At 28.4% G+C, this 25,775-nt stretch overlaps 1 long non-coding RNA gene across 1 annotated transcript; it reads right to left on the reverse strand.

The window, feature by feature from the left end:
* Window positions 1-376: 376 nt before the first annotated feature.
* Window positions 377-1,912, reverse strand: LOC138350368 (uncharacterized). The gene is made up of 3 exons (XR_011222063.1): window positions 1,150-1,912; window positions 880-1,008; window positions 377-499 (listed from the first exon to the last, which is right to left on the reverse strand). It is a non-coding gene; the product is annotated as an uncharacterized lncRNA (long non-coding RNA).
* Window positions 1,913-25,775: the final 23,863 nt, after the last annotated feature.

Raw genomic sequence — 25,775 nt, forward strand, 5'->3', positions numbered from 1 at the left:
GAAAAGGGGAGAAGTTCGGTTTTTATTGCATATATCGACGTTTCAGCCGGATTAAAGCGGTTTTACGTGTACATCTTCCATCGGTAATATAAACGGAAAATCAGGAACATTTTAGTTAATTCTAATGAAAACACTCTGGTTTTTATCATTTGTATTGGAAACAACATTGTCATATGTCTTTTCTTGGATCTAAATAATACAAAACCTCGCACTATGATTTGAAGTTAAAATCCTCAAATATGGCAAAATAGTGACTTTTTTCACGTTTTTCATGTAGTTTGATATTACGTAAATATATTAATTTTTACCAATATTTCGATACTATTTCATATAGTATCACGATATGTGATTTGGCCTTCAAATGTCAGAATTTCGCATAATATTGCATTTTAAGGGGGCGATAGTTAGGGTTCATAAAAGTTGTTCTAGTGCAATGAAAATTTATTGACGTGTTACACGTGAAGAGGGCTGCAAGTGGTCCAAGTTTCAGCATCGCAGCCTAAATAGAGAGGGAGAAAAAAAAAAAAAACTTTTTTTAACCATTTTTTTACATGTTTTAAAGTTGATATAACAAATACAAATATCAACTGATATTATTTCTATGATACTCAGCTATCACAATACTATATAATAAAGGTTGTCTAGTGGCATTATTATCCCAAACCTATTTAGTGCAATAATACAAATTTTCAAAGTTCACCCAAAAAATTATGCAACAAAATGATGTTTATAAATATATATAAAATCAATAAATGATCTTAGGGGAAATATATAACTTGAGTTTTTAGAGGCACAGACTCTACATATAATGTGCAAGTTCCATGTAAATTGAATAATAAATAAAAAAGTTATTCAACCATATAGTTGCAAATTAGTTACCTGTAAAAAATGAAGGTCAAAGTTCAGCCACCTTTGGCTGAGGTTGATGAACTACCAATTTCAATCAAAATTACCACCCTTGTAGATTGGCATTCCTTCAGTAAGGTGTGTAAGTTCCATGAAGATTGCCTGATAAAAAAAAAAAAAAAAAAATATTAAAAAAAAAAAATTAAAAAAAAAAAATAAAAAAAATTAAAAAAAAGACAGCAGCTTTATATTTACAATTATTTATGATATAGTATCAAGATATAAAACATAATACATACTAACCTAATATAATTGGTCTGAAATATGCAACATCTTGCAACATCAAGAGGGAGAACGTCTTGAGTTGCAGGTCTAAGATCTTGAGTGGCAGGTGCCGCAGGTGGTGTGGCAGGTGCCGCAGGTGGTGTGGCATGTGCAGCAGGAGGTGTGGCAGGTGCCACAGAGGTGTGGCAGGTGCCACAGGAGGTGTGGGTGCCTGGGTGTGAGGCGAGGTAGTGTGTTGTGGGGGCGGGAGGCTGCCCTCTCTCTTCACTCAAGGGAACTCTTGTTTTGCCTCAGTGTGGCTTTACGCTCCTTCTTTACTTGGCTAACGCGTAGAGCTCTTGCCTTTAGAGCTTTCTTCTTGTCCGATACTATATCCATTGTGCAGTATATGCAAGAAAATACGATCTGTGCGAGCGCGTCAGGCATGCGACCGCCGGCACAGACACTGAGAGGGTGACTAAGCCAGTAAATCGGATTATAGCCCCTCCCTCTCACAGAAGACAGTTGCCAGCGAGTGTGTTTATAATTTGTATATGCATAACAAGATATTCTCCACTCTATTGCGAAATACTAGACGCTTACAACGTATGACGCATCACCCTACGGCGCACCCGAGCCGCGAGGACCAGATTTCGGGCAATTGCGGCTGGAAAATTTGCTGTAATTACGTTATTTATTATCATAACATTAAACGGTTTGCACCACGGTGTTGCCAGAACGTTGTAGTATTTTTATAAATTTTTCGTGTTTGGCCGAATTTTTTCGGCCAAACAATGATAACGCCCTCTTAAGCAAGTTTTCTTGCATTTTGTTTCGTACGAAAAATCATCGAATTTAGCAATATTTTGACGTTTATCATCCCCTTTTCCTTTATGTGATTTAAACAAAATATCATCGAATTAGGCAATATTTTGCCGTTTTTCCACGTTTTTGTGAATTTTCAGTTTATGGGTATTGATTCATTATATATACGATAAAAATGATGCAAACACATAATTGATTAGATAATAAGCTTAAATACTTCCTTTTCAATCAACTATTTGTTTCTCGTTAAAATACTAAGTAAGATATTGAAAAGGGGAGAAATTCTGTTTTTATTGCATATATCGACGTTTCAGCCGGAATTGAGCGGTTTTCGTGTACATCTTCTATCGGTAATATAAACGGAAAATCAGGAACATTTTAGTTAATTCTAATGAAAACACATTGTTTTTTATCATTTGTATTGGAAACACCATTTTCATATGTCTTTTCTTGGATCTAAATAATACGAAACCTCGCTCTATGATTTGAAGTTAAAATCCTCATATATGGTAAAATAGTGAATATTTCATGTTAATCATGTTGTTTGATATTACGTAAATATATTCATTTTTACCAATATTTCGATACGATTTAATGTAGTATAACAATATGTGATTTGGCCTTCAAATCTCAGAATGTCGTATAATATTGCATTTTAATTCTAATGAAAACACATTGATTTTTATCATTTGTATTGGAAATAACATTTTTATATTTCTTTTCAGTGATCTAAATAATACGAAACCTTGCTTTATGATTTGAAGTTAAAATTCTCAAATATGTGGTGTGACTTCACGTGAATATATTCGTTTTTACCAATATTTCGATACTATTTCATGTAATATCACGATATGTGATTTGGTCTTTAAACATCAGAATTTTGCATAATATTGCATTTTAAGCAAGTTTTCTTGCATTTTGTTTCGTACTAAAAATCATCGAATATAGCAATATTTTGACGTTTATCATCCCCTTTTCCTTAATGTGATATAAACAAAATATCATCGAATTAGGCAATATTTTGCTGTTTTTCCACGTTTTTGTGAATTTTCAGTATTAATTCATTATATATACGATAAAAATGATGCAAACACATAATTGATTAGATAATAACATTAAATATTTAATTTTCAATCAACTATTTGTTTCTCGTTAAAATACTGAGTAAGATATTGAAAATGGGAGAAGTTCTGTTTTTATTGCATATATCGACGTTTCAGCCGGAATAGAGATGTTTTCGTGTACATCTTCCATCGGTAATATAAACAGAAAATCAGGAACATTTTAGTTAATTCTAATGAAAACACATTGATTTTTATCATTTTTATTGGAAACAACATTGTCATATGTCTTTTCTTGGATCTAAATAATACGAAACCTCGCTCTATGATTTGAAGTTAAAATCCTCAAATATAGTTATATAGTGACTTTTTTCACGTTTTTCATGTAGTTTGATATTACGTATATATATTCATTTTTACCAATATTTCGATACTATTTCATGTAGTATCACGATATGTGATTTTGCCTCCAATTCTCAGAATTTTGCATAATAAAGCATTTTAAGCAAATTTTCTTGCATTTTGTTTCGTACGAAAAATCATCGAATTTAGCAATATTTTCACGTTCATCATCCCCTTTTCCTGTATGTGATTTAAACAAAATATCATCGAATTAAGCAATATTTTGCCGTTTTTTCACGTTTTTGTGAATTTTCAGTTTATTGTTATTAATTCATTAAATATACGATAAAAATGATGCAAACACATAATTGATTAGAAATTAACCTTAAGTATTTTATTTTCAATCGACCATTTGTATCTCGTTAAAATACTGAGTAGGATATTGAAAAGGGGAGAAGTTCGGTTTTTATTGCATATATCGACGTTTCAGCCGGATTAAAGCGGTTTTACGTGTACATCTTCCATCGGTAATATAAACGGAAAATCAGGAACATTTTAGTTAATTCTAATGAAAACACATTGATTTTTATCATTTTTATTGGAAACAACATTGTCATATGTCTTTTCTTGGATCTAAATAATACGAAACCTCGCTCTATGATTTGAAGTTAAAATCCTCAAATATAGTTATATAGTGACTTTTTTCACGTTTTTCATGTAGTTTGATATTACGTATATATATTCATTTTTACCAATATTTCGATACTATTTCATGTAGTATCACGATATGTGATTTTGCCTTCAATTCTCAGAATTTTGCATAATAAAGCATTTTAAGCAAATTTTCTTGCATTTTGTTTCGTACGAAAAATCATCGAATTTAGCAATATTTTCACGTTCATCATCCCCTTTTCCTGTATGTGATTTAAACAAAATATCATCGAATTAAGCAATATTTTGCCGTTTTTTCACGTTTTTGTGAATTTTCAGTTTATTGTTATTAATTCATTAAATATACGATAAAAATGATGCAAACACATAATTGATTAGAAATTAACCTTAAGTATTTTATTTTCCATCGACCATTTGTATCTCGTTAAAATACTGAGTAGGATATCGAAAAGGGGAGAAGTTCGGTTTTTATTGCATATATCGACGTTTCAGCCGGATTAAAGCGGTTTTACGTGTACATCTTCCATCGGTAATATAAACGGAAAATCAGGAACTTTTTAGTTAATTCTAATGAAAACACTCTGGTTTTTATCATTTGTATTGGAAACAACATTGTCATATGTCTTTTTTTGGATCTAAATAATACGAAACCTCGCTCTATGATTTGAAGTTAAAATCCTCAAATATGGCAAAATAGTGACTTTTTTCACGTTTTTCATGTAGTTTGATATTACGTAAATATATTCATTTTTACCAATATTTCGATACTATTTCATGTAGTATCACGATATGTGATTTGGCCTTCAAATCTCAGAATTTCGCATAATATTGCATTTTAAGCAAGTTTTCTTGCATTTTGTTTCGTACGAAAAATCATCGAATTTAGCAATATTTTGACGTTTATCATCCCCTTTTCCTTTATGTGATTTAAACAAAATATCATCGAATTAGGCAATATTTTGCCGTTTTTCCACGTTTTTGTGAATTTTCAGTTTATGGGTATTAATTCATTATATATACGATAAAAATGATGCAAACACATAATTGATTAGAAATAACCCTTAAATACTTTATTTTCAATCAACCATTTGTTTCTCGTTAAAATACTGAGTAGGATATTGAAAAGGGGAGATGTTCGGTTTTTATTGCATATATCGACGTTTCAGCCGGATTAGAGCAGTTTTACGTGTACATCTTCCATCGGTAATATAAACGGAAAATCAGAAACATTTTAGTCAATTCCATTGGTTTTTATCATTTGTATTGGAAACAACATTGTCATATGTCTTTTCTTGAATCTAAATAAAATGAAATCTCGCTCTATGATTTGAAGTTAAAATCCTCAAATATTGGTAAATAGTGATTTTTTCACGTTTTTCATGTAGTTTGATTTTACGTAAACACATTAATTTTTACCAATATTTCGATACTATTTCATATAGTATCACGATATGTGATTTGGCCTTCAAATCTCAGAATTTCGCATAATATTGCATTTTAAGCAATATTCTTGCATTTTGTTTCGTACGAAAAATCATCGAATTTAGCAATATTTTGACGTTTATAATCCCCTTTTCCTTTATGTGAATTAAACAAAATATCATCGAATTAGGCAATAATTGCTGTTTTTCCACGTTTTTGTGAATTTTCAGTATTAATTCATTATATATGCGATAAAAATGATGCAAACACATAATTGATTAGATAATAACATTAAATACTTCATTTTCAATCAACTATTTGTTTCTCGTTAAAATACTGAGTAAGATATTGAAAAGGGGAGAAGTTCTGTTTTTATTGCATATATCGACGTTTCAGCCGGAATAGATATGTTTTCGTGTACATCTTCCATCGGTAATATAAACGGAAAATCAGGAATATTTTAGTTAATTCTAATGAAAACACATTGATTTCTATCATTTTTATTGGAAACAACATTGTCATATGTCTTTTCTTGGATCTAAATAATACGAAGCCTCGATCTATGATTTGAAGTTAAAATCCTCAAATATAGTGACTTTTTTCACGTTTTTCATGTAGTTTGATATTACGTATATATATTCATTTTTACCAATATTTCGATACTATTTCACGATATGTGATTTGGCCTTCAAATCTCAGAATTTCGCATAATAATGCATTTTAAGCAAGTTTTTTTGCATTTTGTTTCGTACGAAAAATCATCGAATTTAGCAATATTTTGACGTTTATCATCCCCTTTTCCTTTATGTTATTTAAACAAAATATCATCGAATTAGGCAATATTTTGCCGTTTTTCCACGTTTTTGTGAATTTTCAGTTTATTGTTATTAGTTCATTAAATATACGATAAAAATGATGCAAACACATAATTGATTAGATAATAACCTTAATACTTCATTTTCAATCAACCATTGGTTTCTTGTTAAAATACTGAGTAGGATATTGAAAAGGGGAAAAGTTCAGTTTTTATTGCATATATCGACGTTTCAGCCGGATTAGAACGGTTTTACGTGTACATCTTCCATCGGTAATATAAACGGAAAATCAGAAACATTTTAGTTAATTCCATTGGTTTTTATCATTTGTATTGGAAAAAACATTGTCATATGTCTTTTCTTGGATCTAAATAATACGAAACCTCGCTCTATGATTTGAATTTAAAATCCCCCAAATACGGTAAAATAGTGACTTTTTCACGTTTTTCATGTAGTTTGATATTACGTAAATATATTCATTTTTACCAATATTTCGATACTATTTCATATAGTATCACGATATGTGAGTTGGCCTTCAAATCTCAGAATTTCGCATAATATTGCATTTTAAGCAAGTTTTCTTGCATTTTGTTTCGTACGAAAAATCATCGAATTTAGCAATATTTTCACGTTTATTATCTTTTTTTCCTTTATGTGATTTAAACAAAATATAATCGAATTAGGCAATATTTTGCAGTTTTTCCACGTTTTTGTGAATTTTCAGTCTATGGGTATAAATTCATTATATATACGATAAAAATGATGCAAATACATAATTGATTAGATAATAACCTTAAATACTTCATTTTCAATCATCTATTTGTTTCTCGTTAAAATACTAAGTAAGATATTGAAAATTGAAGTTCAGTTTTTATTGCATATATCGACGTTTCAGCCGGATTAGACCGGTTTTACGTGTACATCTTCCATCGGTAATATAAACGGAAAATCAGGAACATTTTAGTTAATTCCATTGGTTTTCATTATTTGTATTGGAAACAACATTGTCATATGTCTTTTCTTGGATCAAAATAATACGAAACCTCGCTCTATGATTTGTAGTTAAAATTCTCAAATATGGTAAAATAGTGACTTTTTCACGTTAAATATTTAGTTTGATATTACGTAAATATATTAATTTTACCAATATTTCGATACTATTTCATGTATTATCACAATATGTGATTTGGCCTTCAAATTTCAGAATGTCGCATAATATTGCATTTTAAGCAAGTTTTCTTGCATTTTGTTTCGTACGAAAAATCATCGAATTTAGCAATATTTTGACGTTTATCATCTCCTCTCCCTTTATGTTATTTAAACAAAATATCGTCTAATAAGGCAATATTTTGCCGTTTTTCCACGTTTTTGTGAATTTTCAGTTTATTGTTAATAATTCATTATATATACGATAGAAATGATGCAAACACATAATTGATTAGAAATTAACCTTAAATACTTTATTTTCAATCAACCATTTGTTTCTCGTTAAAATACTGAGTAAGATATTGAAAATTGGAGAAGTTCGGTTTTTATTGCATATATCGACGTTCCAGCCAGAATAGAGCTGTTTTCGTGTACATCTTTCATCGGTAATATAAATGGAAAATCAGGAACATTTTAGTTAATTCTAATGAAAACACATTGATTTTTATCATTTGTATTGGACACAATGTCATATGTCTTTTCTTGGATCTAAATAATACGAAACCTCGCTCTATGAATTGAAGTTAAAATCCTCTAATATGGTTAAATAGTGACTTTTTTCACGTTTTTCATGTAGTTTAATATTACGTAAATATATTCATTTTTACCAATATTTCGATACTATTTCATGTAGTATCAAGATAAGTGATTTGGCCTTCATATCTCAGAATTTCGTATAATAATGCATTTTAAGCAAGTTTTCTTGCATTTTGTTTCGTACCAAAAATCATCGAATTTAGCAATATTTTGACGTTTATCATTCCCTTTTCTTTATGTTATTTAAACAAAATATCATTGAATTAGGCAATATTTTGCCGTTTTTCCACGTTTTTGTGAATTTTCAGTATCATTTTCTCAAACATTGGTAAATAGTGATTTTTTCACGTTTTTCATGTAGTTTGATATTACGTAAATACACTAATTTTTACCAATATTTCGATACTATTTCATGTAGTATCACGATATGTGATTTAACCTTCAAATCTCAGAATTTCGTATAATATTGCATTTTAAGCAATATTCTTGCTTCTTGTTTCGTACGAAAAATCATCGAATTTAGCAATATTTTGATGTTTATTATCCCCTTTTCCTTTATGTGAATTAAACAAAATATCATCGAATTAGGCAATATTTTGCTGTTTTTCCACGTTTTTGTGAATTTTCAGTATTAATTCATTATATATACGATAAAAATGATGCAAACACATAATTGATTAAATAATAACATTAAATACTTAATTTTCAATCAACTATTTGTTTCTCGTTAAAATACCGAGTAAGATATTGAAAAGGGGAGAAGTTCTGTTTTTATTGCATATATCGACGTTTCAGCCGGATTAGAACGGTTTTACGTGTACATTTTCCATCGGTAATATAAACGGAAAATCAGAAACATTTTAGTTAATTCCATTGGTTTTTATCATTTGTATTGGAAATAACATTGTCATATGTCTTTTCTTGGATCTAAATAATACGAAACCTCGCTCTATGATTTAAAGTTAAAATCCTCAAATATGGTAAAATAGTGACTTTTTCACGTTTTTCATGTAGTTTGATATTACGTAAATATATTCATTTTTACCAATATTTCGATACTATTTCATGTAGTATCACGATATGTGAGTTGGCCTTCAAATATCAGAATTTCGCATAATATTGCATTTTAAGCAAGTTTTCTTGCATTTTGTTTCGTACGAAAAATCATCGAATTTAGCAATATTTTGACGTTTATTATCTTTTTTTTCCTTTATGTGATTTAAACAAAATATCATCGAATTAGGCAATATTTTGCCGTTTTTCCACTTTTTTTGTGAATTTTCAGTCTATGGGTATAAATTCATTATATATACGATAAAAATGATGCAAATACATAATTGATTAGATAATAACCTTAAATACTTCATTTTCAATCACCTATTTGTTTCTCGTTAAAATACTGAGTAAGATATTGAAAATTGGAGAAGTTCGGATTTTATTGCATATATCGACGTTACAGCCGGATTAGAGCGGTTTTACGTGTACATCTTCCATCGGTAATATAAACGGAAAATCAAGAACATTTTAGTTAATTCTAATGAAAACACATTGCTTTTTATCATTTGTATTGGAAACACCATTCTCATATATCTTTTCTTAGATCTAAATAATACGAAACCTCGCTCTATGATTTGAAGTTAAAATCATCATATATGGTAAAATAGTGACTTTTTCACGTTAATCATTTAGTTTGATATTACGTAGATATATTCATTTTTACCAATATTTCGATACTATTTCATGTAGTATCACAATAAGTGATTTGTACTTCAAATCTCAGAATGTCGCATAATATTGCATTTTAAGCATGTTTTTTTGCATTTTGTTTCGTACAAAAAATCATCGAATTTAGCAATATTTTGAGGTTTATCATCTCCTCTTCTTTTATGTGATTTAAACAAAATATCATCGAATTAGGCAATATTTTGCCGTTTTTCCACGTTTTTGTGAAATTTCAGTTTATTGTTAATAATTCATTAAATATACGATATAAATGATGCAAACACATAATTAATTAGATAATAACCTTAAATACTTCATTTTCAATCATCTATTTCTTTCTCGTTAAAATACAGAGTAAGATATTGAAAAGGGGAGAAGTTCTGTTTTTATTGCATATATCGACGCTTAAGCCGGATTAGAGCGTTTTTCGTTTACATCTTCCATCGGTAATATAAACGGAAAATCAGGAACATTTTAGTTAATTCTAATGAAAACACATTGATTTTTTATAATTTTTATTAGAAACAACATTGTCATATGTCTTTTCTTGGACCTAATAATACGAAACCTCGCTCTATGATTTGAAGTTCAAATCCTCATATATGGTAAAATAGTGATTTTTTTCACGTTTTTCATGTAGTGTGATTTTACGTAAATATATTCGTTTTTACCAATATTTCGATACTATTTCATGTAGTATCACGATATGTGATTTTGCCTTCAATTCTCAGAATTTTGCATAATAATGCATTTTAAGCAAATTTTCTTGCATTTTGTTTCGTACGAAAAATCATCGAATTTAGCAATATTTTCACGTACATCATCCCCTTTCCTGTATGTGATTTAAACAAAATATCATCGAATTAAGCAATATTTTGCCGTTTTTCCACGTTTTTGTGAATTTTCAGTTTATTGTTATTAATTCATTAAATATACGATAAAAATGATGCAAACACATAATTGATTAGAAATTAACCTTAAGTACTTTATTTTCAATCAACTATTTGTATCTCGTTAAAATACTGAGTAGGATATTGAAAAGGGGAGAAGTTCGGTTTTTATTGCATATATCGACATTTCAGCCGGATTAAAGCGGTTTTACGTGTACATCTTCCATCGGTAATATAAACGGAAAATCAGGAACATTTTAGTTAATTCTAATGAAAACACTCTGGTTTTTATCATTTGTATTGGAAACAACATTGTCATATGTCTTTTCTTGGATCTAAATAATACGAAACCTCGCTCTATGATTTGAAGTTAAAATCCTCAAATATGGCAAAATAGTGACTTTTTTCACGTTTTTCATGTAGTTTGATATTACGTAAATATATTAATTTTTACCAATATTTCGATACTATTTCATGTAGTATCACGATATGTGATTTGGCCTTCAAATCTCAGAATTTCGCATAATATTGCATTTTAAGCAAGTTTTCTTGCATTTTGTTTCGTACGAAAAATCATCGAATTTAGCAATATTTTGACGTTTATCATCCCCTTTTCCTTTATGTGATTTAAACAAAATATCATCGAATTAGGCAATATTTTGCCGTTTTTCCACGTTTTTGTGAATTTTCAGTTTATGGGTATTAATTCATTATATATACGATAAAAATGATGCAAACACATAATTGATTAGATAATAAGCTTAAATACTTCCTTTTCAATCAACTATTTGTTTCTCGTTAAAATACTAAGTAAGATATTGAAAAGGGGAGAAATTCGGTTTTATTGCATATATCGACGTTTCAGCCGGAATTGAGCGCTTTTCGTGTACATCTTCCATCGGTAATATAAACGGAAAATCAGGAACATTTTAGTTAATTCTAATGAAAACACATTGTTTTTTATCATTTGTATTGGAAACACCATTTTCATATGTCTTTTCTTGGATCTAAATAATACGAAACCTCGCTCTATGATTTGAAGTTAAAATCCTCAAATATGGTAAAATAGTGAATTTTTCACGTTAATCATGTAGTTTGATATTACGTAAATATATTCATTTTTACCAATATTTCGATACTATTTCATGTAGTATAACAATATGAGATTTGGCCTTCAAATCTCAGAATGTCGTATAATATTTTATTTTAATTCTAATGAAAACACATTGATTTTTATCATTTGTATTGGAAATAACATTTTTATATTTCTTTTCTATGATCTAAATAATACGAAACCTCGCTTTATGATTTGAAGTTAAAATCCTCAAATATGTGGTGTGACTTCACGTGAATATATTCGTTTTTACCAATATTTCGATACTATTTCATGTAGTATCACGATATGTGATTTGGTCTTTAAACATCAGAATTTTGCATAATATTGCATTTTAAGCAAGTTTTCTTGCATTTTGTTTCGTACTAAAAATCATCGAATATTGCAATATTTTGACGTTTATCATCCCCTTTTCCTTTATGTGATATAAACAAAATATCATCGAATTAGGCAATATTTTGCTGTTTTTCCACGTTTTTTGTGAATTTTCAGTATTAATTCATTATATATACGATAAAAATGATGCAAACACATAATTGATTAGATAATAATATTAAATATTTCATTTTCAATCAACTATTTGTTTCTCGTTAAAATACTGAGTAAGATATTGAAAATGGGAGAAGTTCTGTTTTTATTGCATATATCGACGTTTCAGCCGGAATAGAGATGTATTCGTGTACATCTTCCATCGGTAATATAAAAGGAAAATCAGTAACATTTGAGTTAATTCTAATGAAAACACATTGATTTTTATCATTTTTATTGGAAACAACATTGTCATATGTCTTTTCTTGGATCTAAATAATACGAAACCTCGCTCTATGATTTGAAGTTAAAATCCTCAAATATAGTTATATAGTGACTTTTTTCACGTTTTTCATGTAGTTTGATATTACGTATATATATTCATTTTTACCAATATTTCGATACTATTTCATGTAGTATCACGATATGTGATTTTGCCTTCAAGTCTCAGAATTTTGCATAATAAAGCATTTTAAGCAAATTTTCTTGCATTTTGTTTCGTACGAAAAATCATCGAATTTAGCAATATTTTCACGTTCATCATCCCCTTTTCCTGTATGTGATTTAAACAAAATATCATCGAATTAAGCAATATTTTGCCATTTTTTCACGTTTTTGTGAATTTTCAGTTTATTGTTATTAATTCATTAAATATACGATAAAAATGATGCAAACACATAATTGATTAGAAATTAACCTTAAGTATTTTATTTTCAATCGACCATTTGTATCTCGTTAAAATACTGAGTAGGATATTGAAAAGGGGAGAAGTTCGGTTTTTATTGCATATATCGACGTTTCAGCCGGATTAAAGCGGTTTTACGTGTACATCTTCCATCGGTAATATAAACGGAAAATCAGGAACATTTTAGTTAATTCTAATGAAAACACATTGATTTTTATCATTTTTATTGGAAACAACATTGTCATATGTCTTTTCTTGGATCTAAATAATACGAAACCTCGCTCTATGATTTGAAGTTAAAATCCTCAAATATAGTTATATAGTGACTTTTTTCACGTTTTTCATGTAGTTTGATATTACGTATATATATTCATTTTTACCAATATTTCGATACTATTTCATGTAGTATCACGATATGTGATTTTGCCTTCAATTCTCAGAATTTTGCATAATAAAGCATTTTAAGCAAATTTTCTTGCATTTTGTTTCGTACGAAAAATCATCGAATTTAGCAATATTTTCACGTTCATCATCCCCTTTTCCTGTATGTGATTTAAACAAAATATCATCGAATTAAGCAATATTTTGCCGTTTTTTCACGTTTTTGTGAATTTTCAGTTTATTGTTATTAATTCATTAAATATACTATAAAAATGATGCAAACACATAATTGATTAGAAATTAACCTTAAGTATTTTATTTTCCATCGACCATTTGTATCTCGTTAAAATACTGAGTAGGATATCGAAAAGGGGAGAAGTTCGGTTTTTATTGCATATATCGACGTTTCAGCCGGATTAAAGCGGTTTTACGTGTACATCTTCCGTCGGTAATATAAACGGAAAATCAGGAACTTTTTAGTTAATTCTAATGAAAACACTCTGGTTTTTATCATTTGTATTGGAAACAACATTGTCATATGTCTTTTTTTGGATCTAAATAATACGAAACCTCGCTCTATGATTTGAAGTTAAAATCCTCATATATGGCAAAATAGTGACTTTTTTCACGTTTTTCATGTAGTTTGATATTACGTAAATATATTCATTTTTACCAATATTTCGATACTATTTCATGTAGTATCACGATATGTGATTTGGCCTTCAAATCTCAGAATTTCGCATAATATTGCATTTTAAGCAAGTTTTCTTGCATTTTGTTTCGTACGAAAAATCATCGAATTTAGCAATATTTTGACGTTTATCATCCCCTTTTCCTTCATGTGATTTAAACAAAATATCATCGAATTAGGCAATATTTTGCCGTTTTTCCACGTTTTGGTGAATTTTCAGTTTATGGGTATTAATTCATTATATATACGATAAAAATGATGCAAACACATAATTGATTAGAAATAACCCTTAAATACTTTATTTTCAATCAACCATTTGTTTCTCGTTAAAATACTGAGTAGGATATTGAAAAGGGGAGATGTTCGGTTTTTATTGCATATATCGACGTTTCAGCCGGATTAGAGCAGTTTTACGTGTACATCTTCCATCGGTAATATAAACGGAAATTCAGAAACATTTTAGTCAATTCCATTGGTTTTTATCATTTGTATTGGAAACAACATTGTCATATGTCTTTTCTTGAATCTAAATAAAATGAAATCTCGCTCTATGATTTGAAGTTAAAATCCTCAAATATTGGTAAATAGTGATTTTTTCACGTTTTTCATGTAGTTTGATTTTACGTAAAAACATTAATTTTTACCAATATTTCGTACTATTTCATGTAGTATCACGATATGTGATTTGGCCTTCAAATCTCAGAATTTCGCATAATAATGCATTTTTAGCAAGTTTTCTTGCATTTTGTTTCGTACGAAAAATCATCGAATTTAGCAATATTTTGACGTTTATCATCCCCTTTTCCTTTATGTTATTTAAGCAAAATATCATCGAATTAGGCAATATTTTGCCGTTTTTTCCACGTTTTTGTGAATTTTCAGTTAATTGTTATTAATTCATTATATATACGATAAAAATGATGCAAACACATAATTGATTAGAAATAACCCTTAAATACTTTATTTTCAATCAACCATTTGTTTCTCGTTAAAATACTGAGTAGGATATTGAAAAGGGGAGATGTTCGGTTTTTATTGCATATATCGACGTTTCAGCCGGATTACAGCGGTTTTACGTGTACATCTTCCATCGGTAATATAAACGGAAAATCAGAAACATTTTAGTCAATTCCATTGGTTTTTATCATTTGTATTGGAAACAACATTGTCATATGTCTTTTCTTGAATCTAAATAATATGAAATCTCGCTCTATGATTTTAAGTTAAAATCCTCAAATATTGGTAAATAGTGATTTTTTCACGTTTTTCATGTAGTTTGATTTTACGTAAACACATTAATTTTTACCAATATTTCGATACTATTTCATATAGTATCACGATATGTGATTTGGCCTTCAAATCTCAGAATTTCGCATAATATTGCATTTTAAGCAATATTCTTGCATTTTGTTTCGTACGAAAAATCATCGAATTTAGCAATATTTTGACGTTTATAATCCCCTTTTCCTTTATGTGAATTAAACAAAATATCATCGAATTAGGCAATAATTGCTGTTTTTCCACGTTTTTGTGAATTTTCAGTATTAATTCATTATATATGCGATAAAAATGATGCAAACACATAATTGATTAGATAATAACATTAAATACTTCATTTTCAATCAACTATTTGTTTCTCGTTAAAATACTGAGTAAGATATTGAAAAGGGGAGAAGTTCTGTTTTTATTGCATATATCGACGTTTCAGCCGGAATAGATATGTTTTCGTGTACATCTTCCATCGGTAATATAAACGGAAAATCAGGAATATTTTAGTTAATTCTAATGAAAACACATTGATTTCTATCATTTTTATTGGAAACAACATTGTCATATGTCTTTTCTTGGATCTACATAATACGAAACCTCGATCTATGATTTGAAGTTAAAATCCTCAAATATAGTGACTTTTTTCACGTTTTTCATGTAGTTTGATATTACGTATATATATTCATTTTTACCAATATTTCGATACTATTTCACGATATGTGATTTGGCCTTCAAATCTCAGAATTTCGCATAATAATGCATTTTAAGCAAGTTTTTTTGCATTTTGTTTCGTACGAAAAATCATCGAATTTAGCAATATTTTGACGTTTATCATCCCCTTTTCCTTTATGTTATTTAAACAAAATATCATCGAATTAGGCAATATTTTGCCGTTTTTCCACGTTTTTGTGAATTTTCAGTTTATTGTTATTAGTTCATTAAATATACGATAAAAATGATGCAAACACATAATTGATTAGATAATAACCTTAATACTTCATTTTCAATCAACCATTGGTTTCTTGTTAAAATACTGAGTAGGATATTGAAAAGGGGAAAAGTTCAGTTTTTATTGCATATATCGACGTTTCAGCCGGATTAGAACGGTTTTACGTGTACATCTTCCATCGGTAATATAAACGGAAAATCAGAAACATTTTAGTTAATTCCATTGGTTTTTATCATTTGTATTGGAAAAAACATTGTCATATGTCTTTTCTTGGATCTAAATAATACGAAACCTCGCTCTATGATTTGAAGTTAAAATCCCCCAAATACGGTAAAATAGTGACTTTTTCACGTTTTTCATGTAGTTTGATATTACGTAAATATATTCATTTTTACCAATATTTCGATACTATTTCATATAGTATCACGATATGTGAGTTGGCCTTCAAATCTCAGAATTTCGCATAATATTGCATTTTAAGCAAGTTTTCTTGCATTTTGTTTCGTACGAAAAATCATCGAATTTAGCAATATTTTCACGATTATTATCTTTTTTTCCTTTATGTGATTTAAACAAAATATAATCGAATTAGGCAATATTTTGCAGTTTTTCCACGTTTTTGTGAATTTTCAGTCTATGGGTATAAATTCATTATATATACGATAAAAATGATGCAAATACATAATTGATTAGATAATAACCTTAAATACTTCATTTTCAATCATCTATTTGTTTCTCGTTAAAATACTAAGTAAGATATTGAAAATTGAAGTTCAGTTTTTATTGCATATATCGACGTTTCAGCCGGATTAGACCGGTTTTACGTGTACATCTTCCATCGGTAATATAAACGGAAAATCAGGAACATTTTAGTTAATTCCATTGGTTTTCATTATTTGTATTGGAAACAACATTGTCATATGTCTTTTCTTGGATCAAAATAATACGAAACCTCGCTCTATGATTTGTAGTTAAAATTCTCAAATATGGTAAAATAGTGACTTTTTCACGTTAAATATTTAGTTTGATATTACGTAAATATATTCATTTTACCAATATTTCGATACTATTTCATGTATTATCACAATATGTGATTTGGCCTTCAAATTTCAGAATGTCGCATAATATTGCATTTTAAGCAAGTTTTCTTGCATTTTGTTTCGTACGAAAAATCATCGAATTTAGCAATATTTTGACGTTTATCATCTCCTCTCCCTTTATGTTATTTAAACAAAATATCGTCTAATAAGGCAATATTTTGCCGTTTTTCCACGTTTTTGTGAATTTTCAGTTTATTGTTAATAATTCATTATATATACGATAGAAATGATGCAAACACATAATTGATTAGAAATTAACCTTAAATACTTTATTTTCAATCAACCATTTGTTTCTCGTTAAAATACTGAGTAAGATATTGAAAATTGGAGAAGTTCGGTTTTTATTGCATATATCGACGTTCCAGCCAGAATAGAGCTGTTTTCGTGTACATCTTTCATCGGTAATATAAATGGAAAATCAGGAACATTTTAGTTAATTCTAATGAAAACACATTGATTTTTATCATTTGTATTGGACACAATGTCATATGTCTTTTCTTGGATCTAAATAATACGAAACCTCGCTCTATGATTTGAAGTTAAAATCCTCTAATATGGTTAAATAGTGAATTTTTCACGTTTTTCATGTAGTTTAATATTACGTAAATATATTCATTTTTACCAATATTTCGATACTATTTCATGTAGTATCAAGATAAGTGATTTGGCCTTCATATCTCAGAATTTCGTATAATAATGCATTTTAAGCAAGTTTTCTTGCATTTTGTTTCGTACCAAAAATCATCGAATTTAGCAATATTTTGACGTTTATCATTCCCTTTTCTTTATGTTATTTAAACAAAATCTCATTGAATTAGGCAATATTTTGCCGTTTTTCCACGTTTTTGTGAATTTTCAGTATCATTTTCTCAAACATTGGTAAATAGTGATTTTTTCACGTTTTTCATGTAGTTTGATATTACGTGAATACACTAATTTTTACCAATATTTCGATACTATTTCATGTAGTATCACGATATGTGATTTAACATTCAAATCTCAGAATTTCGTATAATATTGCATTTTAAGCAATATTCTTGCTTCTTGTTTCGTACGAAAAATCATCGAATTTAGCAATATTTTGATGTTTATTATCCCCTTTTCCTTTATGTGAATTAAACAAAATATCATCGAATTAGGCAATATTTTGCTGTTTTTCCACGTTTTTGTGAATTTTCAGTATTAATTCATTATATATACGATAAAAATGATGCAAACACATAATTGATTAAATAATAACATTAAATACTTAATTTTCAATCAACTATTTGTTTCTCGTTAAAATACCGAGTAAGATATTGAAAAGGGGAGAAGTTCGGTTTTTATTGCATATATCGACGTTTCAGCCGGATTAGAACGGTTTTACGTGTACATCTTCCATCGGTAATATAAACGGAAAATCAGAAACATTTTAGTTAATTCCATTGGTTTTTATCATTTGTATTGGAAATAACATTGTCATATGTCTTTTCTTGGATCTAAATAATACGAAACCTCGCTCTATGATTTGAAGTTAAAATCCTCAAATATGGTATAATAGTGACTTTTTCACGTTTTTCATGTAGTTTGATATTACGTAAATATATTCATTTTTACCAATATTTCGATACTATTTCATGTAGTATCACGATATGTGAGTTGGCCTTCAAATATCAGAATTTCGCATAATATTGCATTTTAAGCAAGTTTTCTTGCATTTTGTTTCGTACGAAAAATCATCGAATTTAGCAATATTTTGACGTTTATTATCTTTTTTTCCTTTATGTGATTTAAACAAAATATCATCGAATTAGGCAATATTTTGCCGTTTTTCCACTTTTTTTGTGAATTTTCAGTCTATGGGTATAAATTCATTATATATACGATAAAAATGATGCAAATACATAATTGATTAGATAATAACCTTAAATACTTCATTTTCAATCACCTATTTGTTTCTCGTTAAAATACTGAGTAAGATATTGAAAATTGGAGAAGTTCGGATTTTATTGCATATATCGACGTTACAGCCGGATTAGAGCGGTTTTACGTGTACATCTTCCATCGGTAATATAAACGGAAAATCAAGAACATTTTAGTTAATTCTAATGAAAACACATTGCTTTTTATCATTTGTATTGGAAACACCATTCTCATATATCTTTTCTTAGATCTAATTAATACGAAACCTCGCTCTATGATTTGAAGTTAAAATCATCATATATGGTAAAATAGTGACTTTTTCACGTTAATCATTTAGTTTGATATTACGTAGATATATTCATTTTTACCAATATTTCGATACTATTTCATGTAGTATCACAATAAGTGATTTGTACTTCAAATCTCAGAATGTCGCATAATATTGCATTTTAAGCATGTTTTTTTGCATTTTGTTTCGTACAAAAAATCATCGAATTTAGCAATATTTTGAGGTTTATCATCTCCTCTTCTTTTATGTGATTTAAACAAAATATCATCGAATTAGGCAATATTTTGCCGTTTTTCCACGTTTTTGTGAAATTTCAGTTTATTGTTAATAATTCATTAAATATACGATATAAATGATGCAAACACATAATTAATTAGATAATAACCTTAAATACTTCATTTTCAATCATCTATTTCTTTCTCGTTAAAATACAGAGTAAGATATTGAAAAGGGGAGAAGTTCTGTTTTTATTGCATATATCGACGCTTAAGCCGGATTAGAGCGTTTTTCGTTTACATCTTCCATCGGTAATATAAACGGAAAATCAGGAACATTTTAGTTAATTCTAATGAAAACACATTGATTTTTTATAATTTTTATTAGAAACAACATTGTCATATGTCTTTTCTTGGACCTAATAATACGAAACCTCGCTCTATGATTTGAAGTTCAAATCCTCATATATGGTAAAATAGTGATTTTTTTCACGTTTTTCATGTAGTGTGATTTTACGTAAATATATTCGTTTTTACCAATATTTCGATACTATTTCATGTAGTATCACGATATGTGATTTTGCCTTCAATTCTCAGAATTTTGCATAATAATGCATTTTAAGCAAATTTTCTTGCATTTTGTTTCGTACGAAAAATCATCGAATTTAGCAATATTTTCACGTACATCATCCCCTTTCCTGTATGTGATTTAAACAAAATATCATCGAATTAAGCAATATTTTGCCGTTTTTCCACGTTTTTGTGAATTTTCAGTTTATTGTTATTAATTCATTAAATATACGATAAAAATGATGCAAACACATAATTGATTAGAAATTAACCTTAAGTACTTTATTTTCAATCAACTATTTGTATCTCGTTAAAATACTGAGTAGGATATTGAAAAGGGGAGAAGTTCGGTTTTTATTGCATATATCGACATTTCAGCCGGATTAAAGCGGTTTTACGTGTACATCTTCCATCGGTAATATAAACGGAAAATCAGGAACATTTTAGTTAATTCTAATGAAAACCCTCTGGTTTTTATCATTTGTATTGGAAACAACATTGTCATATGTCTTTTCTTGGATCTAAATAATACGAAACCTCGCTCTATGATTTGAAGTTAAAATCCTCAAATATGGCAAAATAGTGACTTTTTTCACGTTTTTCATGTAGTTTGATATTACGTAAATATATTAATTTTTACCAATATTTCGATACTATTTCATGTAGTATCACGATATGTGATTTGGCCTTCAAATCTCAGAATTTCGCATAATATTGCATTTTAAGCAAGTTTTCTTGCATTTTGTTTCGTACGAAAAATCATCGAATTTAGCAATATTTTGACGTTTATCATCCCCTTTTCCTTTATGTGATTTAAACAAAATATCATCGAATTAGGCAATATTTTGCTGTTTTTCCACGTTTTTGTGAATTTTCAGTTTATGGGTATTAATTCATTATATATACGATAAAAATGATGCAAACACATAATTGATTAGATAATAAGCTTAAATACTTCCTTTTCAATCAACTATTTGTTTCTCGTTAAAATACTAAGTAAGATATTGAAAAGGGGAGAAATTCGGTTTTATTGCATATATCGACGTTTCAGCCGGAATTGAGCGCTTTTCGTGTACATCTTCCATCGGTAATATAAACTGAAAATCAGGAACATTTTAGTTAATTCTAATGAAAACACATTGTCTTTTATCATTTGTATTGGAAACACCATTTTCATATGTCTTTTCTTGGATCTAAATAATACGAAACCTCGCTCTATGATTTGAAGTTAAAATCCTCAAATATGGTAAAATAGTGAATTTTTCACGTTAATCATGTAGTTTGATATTACGTAAATATATTCATTTTTACCAATATTTCGATACTATTTCATGTAGTATAACAATATGAGATTTGGCCTTCAAATCTCAGAATGTCGTATAATATTTTATTTTAATTCTAATGAAAACACATTGATTTTTATCATTTGTATTGGAAATAACATTTTTATATTTCTTTTCTATGATCTAAATAATACGAAACCTCGCTTTATGATTTGAAGTTAAAATCCTCAAATATGTGGTGTGACTTCACGTGAATATATTCGTTTTTACCAATATTTCGATACTATTTCATGTAGTATCACGATATGTGATTTGGTCTTTAAACATCAGAATTTTGCATAATATTCCATTTTAAGCAAGTTTTCTTGCATTTTGTTTCGTACTAAAAATCATCGAATATTGCAATATTTTGACGTTTATCATCCCCTTTTCCTTTATGTGATATAAACAAAATATCATCGAATTAGGCAATATTTTGCTGTTTTTCCACGTTTTTTGTGAATTTTCAGTATTAATTCATTATATATACGATAAAAATGATGCAAACACATAATTGATTAGATAATAATATTAAATATTTCATTTTCAATCAACTATTTGTTTCTCGTTAAAATACTGAGTAAGATATTGAAAATGGGAGAAGTTCTGTTTTTATTGCATATATCGACGTTTCAGCCGGAATAGAGATGTATTCGTGTACATCTTCCATCGGTAATATAAAAGGAAAATCAGTAACATTTGAGTTAATTCTAATGAAAACACATTGATTTTTATCATTTTTATTAGAAACAACATTGTCATATGTCTTTTCTTGGATCTAAATAATACGAAACCTCGCTCTATGATTTGAAGTTAAAATCCTCAAATATAGTTATATAGTGACATTTTTCACGTTTTTCATGTAGTTTGATATTACGTATATATATTCATTTTTACCAATATTTCGATACTATTTCATGTAGTATCACGATATGTGATTTGGCCTTCAAATCTCAGAATTTCGCATAATAATGCATTTTAAGCAAGTTTTCTTGCATTTTGTTTCGTACGAAAAATCATCGAATTTAGCAATATATTGACGTTTATCATCCCCTTTTCCTTTATGTTATTTAAGCAAAATATCATCGAATTAGGCAATATTTTGCCGTTTTTTCCACGTTTTTGTGAATTTTCAGTTTATTGTTATTAATTCATTATATATACGATAAAAATGATGCAAACACATAATTGATTAGAAATAACCCTTAAATACTTTATTTTCAATCAACCATTTGTTTCTCGTTAAAATACTGAGTAGGATATTGAAAAGGGGAGATGTTCGGTTTTTATTGCATATATCGACGTTTCAGCCGGATTAGAGCGGTTTTACGTGTACATCTTCCATCGGTAATATAAACGGAAAATCAGAAACATTTTAGTCAATTCCATTGGTTTTTATCATTTGTATTGGAAACAACATTGTCATATATCTTTTCTTGAATCTAAATAATATGAAACCTCGCTCTATGATTTGAAGTTAAAATCCTCAAATATTGGTAAATAGTGATTTTTTCACGTTATTCATGTAGTTTGATTTTACGTTAAAACATTCATTTTTACAAATATTTCGATACTATTTCATGTAGTATCACGATATGTGATTTGGCCTTCAAATCTCAGAATTTCGCATAATATTGCATTTTAAGCAATATTCTTGCATTTTGTTTCGTACGAAAAATCATCGAATTTAGCAATATTTTGACGTTTATATTCCCTTTCCCTTTATGTGAATTAAACAAAATATCATCGAATTAGGATATATTTTGCTGTTTTTCTACGTTTTTGTGAATTTTCAGTATTAATGCATTATATATACGATAAAAATGATGTAAACACATAATTGATTAGATAATAACAATAAATACTTCATTTTCAATCAACTATTTGTTTCTCGTTAAAATACTGAGTAAGATATTGAAAAGGGGAGAAGTTCTGTTTTTATTGCATATATCGACGTTTCATCCGGAATAGATATGTTTTCGTGTACATCTTCCATCAGTAATATAAACGGAAAATCAGGAACATTTTAGTTAATTCTAATGAAAACACATTGATTTTTATCATTTTTATTGGAAACAACATTGTCATATGTCTTTTCTTGGATCTAAATAATACGAAACCTCGATCTATGATTTGAAGTTAAAATCCTCAAATATTGTGACTTTTTTCACGTTTTTCATGTAGTTTGATATTACGTATATATATTCATTTTTACCAATATTTCGATACTATTTCACGATATGTGATTTGGCCTTCAAATCTGAGAATTTCGCATAATAATGCATTTTAAGCAAGTTTTCTTGCATTTTGTTTCGTACGAAAAATCATCGAATTTAGCAATATTTTGACGTTTATCATCCCCTTTTCCTTTATGTGATTTAAACAAAATATCATCGAATTAGGCAATATTTTGCCGTTTTTCCACGTTTTTGTGAATTTTCAGTTTATGGGTATTAATTCATTATATATACGATAAAAATGATGCAAACATATAATTGATTAGAAATAACCCTTAAATACTTTATTTTCAATCAACCATTTGTTTCTCGTTAAAATACTGAGTAGGATATTGAAAAGGGGAGATGTTCGGTTTTTATTGCATATATCGACGTTTCAGCCGGATTAGAGCGGTTTTACGTGTACATCTTCCATCGGTAATATAAACGGAAAATCAGGAACATTTTAGTCAATTCCATTGATTTTTATCATTTGTATTGGAAACAACATTGTCATATGCCTTTTCTTGAATCTAAATAATATGAAATCTCGCTCTATGATTTGAAGTTAAAATCCTCAAATATTGGTAAATAGTGATTTTTTCACGTTTTTCATGTAGTTTGATTTTACGTAAACACATTAATTTTTACCAATATTTCGATACTATTTCATGTAGTATCACGATATGTGATTTGGCCTTCAAATCTCAGAATTTCGCATAATATTGCATTTTAAGCAAGTTTTCTTGCATTTTGTTTCGTACGAAAAATCATCGAATTTAGCAATATTTTGACGTTTATCATCCCCTTTTCCTTTATGTGAATTAAACAAAATGTCATCGAATTAGGCAATAATTGCTGTTTTTCCACGTTTTTGTGAATTTTCAGTATTAATTCATTATATATGCGATAAAAATGATGCAAACACATAATTGATTAGATAATAACATTAAATACTTCATTTTCAATCAACTATTTGTTTCTCGTTAAAATACTGAGTAAGATATTGAAAAGGGGAGAAGTTCTGTTTTTCTTGCATATATCGACGTTTCAGCCGGAATAGATATGTTTTCGTGTACATCTTCCATCGGTAATATAAACGGAAAATCAGGAACATTTTAGTTAATTCTAATGAAAACACATTGATTTTTATCATTTTTATTGGAAACAACATTGTCATATGTCTTTTCTTGGATCTAAATAATACGAAACCTCGGTCTATGATTTGAAGTTAAAATCCTCAAATATAGTGACTTTTTTCACGTTTTTCATGTAGTTTGATATTACGTATATATATTCATTTTTACCAATATTTCGATACTATTTCACGATATGTGATTTGGCCTTCAAATCTCAGAATTTCGCATAATATTGCATTTTAAGCAAGTTTTCTTGCATTTTGTTTCGTACGAAAAATCATCGAATTTAGCAATATTTTGACGTTTATCATCCCCTTTTCCTTAATGTTATTTAAACAAAATATCATCGAATTAGGCAATATTTTGCCGTTTTTCCACGTTTTTGTGAATTTTCAGTTTATTGTTATTAATTCATTAAATATACGATAAAAATTATGCAAACACATAATTGATTAGATAATAACCTTAATACTTCATTTTCAATCAACCATTGGTTTCTTGTTAAAATACTGAGTAGGATATTGAAAAGGGGAGAAGTTCAGTTTTTATTGCATATATCGACGTTTCAGCCGGATTAGAACGGTTTTACGTGTACATCTTCCATCGGTAATATAAACGGAAAATCAGAAACATTTTAGTTAATTCCATTGGTTTTTATCATTTGTATTGGAAAAAACATTGTCATATGTCTTTTCTTGGATCTAAATAATACGAAACCTCGCTCTATGATTTGAAGTTAAAATCCCCCAAATATGGTAAAATAGTGACTTTTTCACGTTTTTCATGTAGTTTGATATTACGTA

Source organism: Procambarus clarkii, chromosome 45, assembly GCF_040958095.1.
Source record: "Procambarus clarkii isolate CNS0578487 chromosome 45, FALCON_Pclarkii_2.0, whole genome shotgun sequence".
NCBI lineage: Eukaryota > Metazoa > Arthropoda > Malacostraca > Decapoda > Cambaridae > Procambarus > Procambarus clarkii.